At 40.8% G+C, this 6,852-nt stretch overlaps 1 long non-coding RNA gene across 1 annotated transcript in view; it reads left to right on the top strand.

Moving 5' to 3' along the window:
* Positions 1-203: 203 nt before the first annotated feature.
* Positions 204-6,852, top strand: part of LOC148005699 (uncharacterized) — a 72,976-nt gene continuing 66,327 nt past the window's right edge. The window contains exon 1 of the long non-coding RNA XR_015620708.1: positions 204-358. This is a non-coding gene — a long non-coding RNA (uncharacterized LOC148005699). The remainder of the gene's footprint in view (positions 359-6,852) is intronic.

The following is a 6,852-nucleotide window of genomic DNA, read 5'->3' as shown; positions in this document are numbered from 1 at the left end:
CCTCCCATTCCACTCCCATTCATATATAACTATTTGTTTCCCATTCTTAGTGAGCTCTATTTTTTATTAATCATTTTATTTGTTTACATTTCAAATGTTATCCCCCTTCCCTGTCTCCCCTCCACAAAACCCGCACCCTATAGTCCTTTGCTCTAAGAGGGTAGTCCTCACCCACTTCTGACTCACTCCTCTAGCATTCTCTTTCTCTGAGGAATCAAGTCTCCACAGGACCAAGCACCTTCTCTCCTACTGATGCCAGATGAGGCGGTGCTCTGATGCATATGTAGCAGGAACCATGGACACACTCGTGTATACTCTTTGGTTGGTGGTTTAGATCCTGGGAACTCTGAAGGGTCTGGTAAGTTGATATTGTTGTTCATCCTATGGGATTGCAATCTCCTCAGCTCCTTGAGCCTTTCCCCTAAACTCTTCCCTTTGGGTCCTTGGGCTCAGTCCAACAGTCCAATGGTTGGCTATGAGTAGCTGCATCTGTCTTAGTCAGGTGCTGGCAGAGCCTCTCAGAGGACAGCCATATCATGCTCCTGTCTACAAGCAAATCTTGTCATCAGCAGTAGTGTATGGGTTTGGTTTCAGTTGATAGAATGGATCACACAGTGGCACAGTCTCTGGATGGCTTTTCCTTCAGTCTCTGCTCCATTTTTGTCCCTGCATTTCCCTTAGACAGGGACTATTCAGGGTTAAAAATTTTTAGATGGGTGGGTGCCCCATCCCTCAAAAGGGGGCCATGTGTATCTACTGGGAGTGGTCTCTTCAGGTTCTATCTTCCTTCTGTTTGTTATTTCAGCTAATGTCATCGACACTGGGTCCTGTGAGTCTCTTTCATTCTCAGTGTCTGGGACTTTTCTAGTGGTTCCCAAACTTTCCCAAACCCCACTGCTACTTATTTTTGTTAATTCTCCTGATCCTCTGGATTTCTTTCCTGTCTCTTCCCATACCTGGCCCTGCCCCTTGTGGGGGCGCAGGTGGTGAAAGAAACCCTGATTCCTGGTCGAGGTAGGTCGGATCCCCAGGAGAGCACCACTTCTTGGGGGAGAGATCTGCTCTCCCTGAAATCACCACCAGAAGCTGCAGTCTACCCCTCACGGGCTAGTCAGTCTACTGCTGGCTCAGCCTGGCCCAAGCAACCAAAGCAACAGGCAGTGGCAGAAAGGAGCAGAACCCCCAGAGGGGCCAGCAGGAACTGTTTCCCCTCCCTGCCTGAGTTCTCTCCCCCTCACCTGAACCCACACACTGTGCCGGGCAAGAGTTCGTTGTGAAGAGGCCCCTGGCACCAGAGCCCAACAGCCTCCCCTTCCCTTATCCCACCCAGATGCCTCCCTCTGTATTCTGTGATTATTTTGTTCCCCTTTCTAACTGAGATGGAAGAATCCACACTTGGCCTTCTTGTTAAGCTTCATATAGTCTGTGAATTGTATCATGGGTATTCTGAGCTTTTGGGCTAATATCCACTTCTCAGTGAGTTCATACCATGGATTTCACTCAGAATGTTATTTTCTAGTTCCATCCATTTGCCTGAAAAATTCATGAAGTCATTGTTTTTAATAGCTGAGTAGTAATTTGCAAATTCATTTGGAATAACAAAAAACCCAGGCTAGCGAAAACTGTCCTCAACAATATAAGCACTTCTGAGAGAATCACCATCCCTGACCTCAAGCTGTATTACAGAGCAATAGTGATTAAAAAAAAACTGTATGGTATTGGTACAGAGACTAATCGGGTAGATCAATGGAAGAGAATCGAAGAGCCAGGAATGAACTCACACACCTATGGTCACTTGATCTTTGACAAAGGAGCTAAAATGATTCAGTGGGAAAAAACAGCATTTTGAACAAATAGCAAATAGTGCTGGTTCAACTGGCTGTCAGCATATAGAAGAAGGCAAATCGAGCCATTCTTATCATCCTGTACAAAGCTCAAGTCCAGGTGGATCAAAGACCTCCACATAAAATCAGATACACTCCAACTAATAGAAAAAAAGTGGGGAAGAGCCTCGAACATATGGGTCCTGAACAAAATACCAACAGCTTATGGTCTAAGATCAAGAATCTACAAATGGGACCTCATAAAATTGCAAAGCTTTTGTAAGGCAAAGGACACTGTCATTTGGACAAAACGGCAACCAACAAACTGAGAAAAGATCTTAACATCTGATAGAGGGCTAATATCCAATATATATATATACAAAGAATTCAGGAGGTTAGATTCCAGAGAATCAAATAACTATTAAAAATGTGGTACAGAGCTAAACAAAGAATTCTGAACTGAGGAATATCAAATGGTTGAGAAGCACCTAAAGAAATGTTCAACATCCTTAGTTATCAGGGAAATGCAAATCAAAACCCTGAGATTCTACCTCACATCAGTCAGAATAGCTAAGATAAAAAACTCGGGTGACAGCAGATGCTGGAGAGGATGTGGAGAAAGAGGAACACTCCTCCCTTGTTGGTGGGAAAGCTAGTACAACCATGGAAATCAGTCTGGAGGTTCCTCAGAAAAGTGGACCCAGCTATGCCTCTCCTGGGCATATACCCAAAAGATGCTCCAACATACAACAAAGACACGTGCTCCACTATGTTCACAGCAGCCTTATTTATAATAGCCAGAAGCTGGAAAGAACCTAAATGTCCCTCAACAGAGGAATGATTACAAAAAATGTGGTACATCTACACAATGGAGTACTACTTAGCTATGAAAAACAATGACTGAATGACATTCACAGGCAAATGGATGTAACTAGAAAATATCATCCTGAGTGAGGTAACAGAACACACACACACACACACACACACACACACACACACACACACACAAACACACACGTGTGCACCCACTGATAAGTGGATATTAGCCCAAAAGCTTGGATTACCCAAGATACAATCCACAGGCCACATGAAGCTCAAGAAGAATGACCAAAGCGTGGATGTTTTAGTTCTTCTTAGAAGGGGGAACAAAAATATTCATAGGAGAAATATGGAGACAAAGTTTGGAGCAGAGACAGAAAGAATAGCTCTCCAGAGACTGTACCACCTGGGGATACAGCCCACACACATACAGCCACTAAACCCAGACAATATTGCTGAAGCCAAAAAGTGCATGCTGACAAGAGCTTGATATAGCTGTCTCCTGATAGGCTCTACCAGAGCTTGAGAAATACAGAGGCAGATGCTCACAGCCAACCATTGAACTGAGAACAGGGTCCACATTGGAGGAGTAGGAGAAAGCATTGCAGGAGTTGAAGGGGCTTGCAACCCCGTAAGAACAATGAGCCAGAGCTCTCAGAGGCTAAATTACCATTCAAAGAGTACACATGGACAGACCCAGGGCTCCAGCTTCATATGTAGCAGAGGATGGCCTTGTTGTGCACCAATGTAAGGGAATGTCAAGGCTGGGAGGTAGGAAAGAGTGAATGGATGGGTGGGTGATCACCCTCATAGTAGAAGGGGAGGGGGTATGAGATAGGGGGTTTATGAATGGGAAACCAGAAAAAGGGAAAACGTTTGAAATGTAAATAAAAATATCCAATAAAAAAGGAAAAAAAAACGTATCACAAAAAAGATAAAGACACCCCCCAAAGAAAAAAGATAGTGGAGTAAGTACTCCATGGCATAAATGTACCATATTTTCTGTATACATTCTTTTGTTGAGGGACAGCAGGGTAGTTTCCAGCTTCTGGCTATTTTAAATAAGGTTGTTATGAATTTAGTGGAGCACAGGTCCTTGATATGTGTTGGAGCATCTTTTGGGTATATTCTGCAGAGTGGCTTAGCTGAGTCTTCAGGTAAAATTATTTTCAATTTTCTGAGGAAACATCAGAATGTTTTTCAGAGTGGTTGTACCAGCTTGCAATCCCACCAGCAATGGAGGAGTGTTCCTCTTTCTCCACATCCTTGCCAGCATCTGCTGTCACTTGAATTTTTGATCTTAGCCATTCTGACTGGTGTGAGGTGGAATCTCAGGGTTGTTTTGATTTGCATTTCCCTGATGATTAAGGATGTTGAACATTTCTTTAGGTGCTTTTTATCCATTTGAGATTCCTCAGTTGAGAATTCTCTGTTTAACTTTGTGCCCCACTTTTAATAGGGTTATTTGGTTCTCTGGAGTCTAACTTCTCGAATTCTTTGTATATTTTGGATATTAGCTCTCTGTTGGATATAGGATTGGTAAAGATCTTTTCCCAATCGGCTGGTTGCTATCTTGTCCTATCGACAGTGTTCTTTGCTTTATAGACGCTTTGCAGTTTTATGAGGTCCCATTTGTCAGTAGTTGATCTTAGAGCCTGAGCCATTGCTGCTGTGTTCATAAAATTTTACCCTGTGTTGATGTGTTTGAGGTTCTTTTCCACTTTCTCTTCTATTAGATTTATTGTATCTGTTTTTTTTTTTGTTTTTTTTTTTTTTGTATAGCATCATGGATCTACTTGGTCTTGAGCTTTGTCCATGGAGATATGAATGAATGAATCTGCATTCTTTGAGGGCAAAACAAAAGCTCAGAGTAGAAACACTCATCAGTCTGCATTCTTGAACCAGCACCATTTGTTGAATATGCTTTTTTCCCCCACTAGATGGTTTTGGATTCTTTGTCAAAAGTCAGGTGACTGTAGGTGTGTGGGTTTATTTCTGGGTCTTCAATTCTATTCCTTTGATCTACCTGCCTGTCTCTGTACCAATATCATGCGGTTTTAGCACCATTGCTCTGTAGTATATAGCTAAAGATCAGTGTTGGTGATTACCCCAGAAGTCCTTTTATTCTTCAGAATGGATTTTGCTATCCTGGGTTTTTTGTTATTTCAGATGAAGTTGAGAATTGATCTTTCTATCTCTGTGAAGAATTGAGTTGGAATTTTGATGCGGATTGCATTGAATCTGTAGATTGCTTTTGGTAAGATGGCCAGCTTTACTATGTTAATTCTACCAATCTACTAGCATTGGACATCTTTCCATCTCCTGAGGTCTTCCTCAAGTTCTTTCTTCAGAGACTTGAAGTTCTTGTCATACATATTTTTCACCAGCTTTGTTAGTATCTCACCAAGATATTTTATATTATTTTTGACTGTTATGAAGGGTGTTGATTTCTCAGCCTGTTTTGTCTTTGTTTAGATAAAGGATACTGATTTTTTTGAGTTAATTTTATATCCCACCACTTTGTTGAGGTTGTTCCTCAACTGTGGAAGTTCTCTGGTAGAATTTTTGGGGTCACATCATCTGCAAATAGTGATATCTTGACTTCATCCTTTATGATTTGTATCCCTTTGACCTCTTTTCGTTGTCCATTTGCTCTCACTAGAATTTTGTTGTAGTTTGCCCTGAAGTTATCTGTATTTTGATGCTAATTCCACTGCCTGAAGGACAGCTGCCTAGTCACATACTCAGAACGCAGGTGACTTCACCAGAACTACCTCCCCATTGAATTTGTAAAGTACAGGTGAGGCAGGTACAGGATAGAAGGAGGTCTGTCCTTGGAGGAGAAGGAAGGATGGGTGGGAGAGAAGTTTGAAGGAAGAGGAGGAGACTAGGACAGAAAGGAAGAGACAGGAGAGGAGAGGGTGAGAAGCCATGGCAGGTGATGTTAAGATTCTGCTCTGTGTATTTACAGGTTGTTATCAATGTTCCTAAGGGATGGATGGTTCTGGGCATTGTATGTTTATGTGGGCAATTATATCTTACCAATTGGGTCAAAGGTTATTGTGTTGTGTGTTCTTTTATGTGACGGTTTGAGTGTAGGAAAGTGTGCGGCTGGGATGTGTTTCTACCAAGATATCTAGCAGATACCTTGGGGCACCGCGGTGCCAGACCTAGCAGGATAAAAGACACCTATACCTTTTTTTATTTTTATATTTTTACAACAACAGAATTTCATGTACTATATTGATTCAATATGGAGAAAGTAGGCAGCCTTGTCTTGTCACTGATTTTAGGAGGATTGCTTCAAGTAGCTTTTCATAATTTGATGCTGGCTGTTGGTTTGCGGAATATTGCTTTTTATCACATTTATGTATGTGATTTGAATTCCTGCTATTTCCAAGACTTTCAACGTGAAAGGGTGTTGTATTTTGTGGAAGGCTTTTTCAGTATCTAATGAGATGATCATGTGACTGTTTCCCTTGAGTTTGTTTATATACTGGATTACATTTATGAATTTCCATATATTGAACCATTCCTGTATCTCTAGGTTGAAGCCTACTTGATCATGGTGAGTTTTGTTGGGTTCTTGGATTCCTTTTGTGAGAATTTTATTATTTTTGCATTGATATTCATAAGAGATATCAATGCAAGAAATTGGTCTGAAGTTCTATTTCTTTGTTGGGTCTTTGTTTGGCTTAGGTGTCAACATAATTGTGGTTTCATGGGATGAATTAGATAGTGTTCCTTCTGTTTCTATTTTGTGAAATAGTTTGAGAAGTATTGATATTAGGTCTTCTTTGAAGGTCTGATAGAATTCTGCACCAAACCCATCTGGTCCTGGATTGTTTTTGGTTGAGAGACTTTTAATAACTGCTTCTATTTCTTGAAGGGTTATGTACTGTTTAAACGGTTTATCTTATTCTGATTTAACTTTGATGCCTGGTATCTGTCTAGAAAATCATCTGTTTCATCTAAATTTTCCAGTTTTGTTAAGCATAGGCTTTTGTAGTAGGATCTGATGATTGTTTTTTTGAATTTCCTCAGTTTGTGTTATGTCTCCCATTTAATTTCTGATTTTTTTTTAATTTGGAAACTATCTTTGTGACCTTAAGTTAGTTTTGTTAGGGGTTTATCTTTCTTATTATTTTTTCAAAGAATCAGCTTTGAGTTTTGTAATTCTTTGCATAGTTCTCTTTGTTTGCCATTGGTT

The sequence above is a fragment of the Rattus norvegicus genome, chromosome 5 (genome assembly GCF_021556685.1).
Source record: "Rattus norvegicus strain SHRSP/BbbUtx chromosome 5, alternate assembly SHRSP_T2T, whole genome shotgun sequence".
Lineage (NCBI taxonomy): Eukaryota > Metazoa > Chordata > Mammalia > Rodentia > Muridae > Rattus > Rattus norvegicus.
The sequence above is the reverse complement of the archived record's forward strand: the minus strand, read 5'-3'. Positions and strand labels throughout refer to the sequence as shown.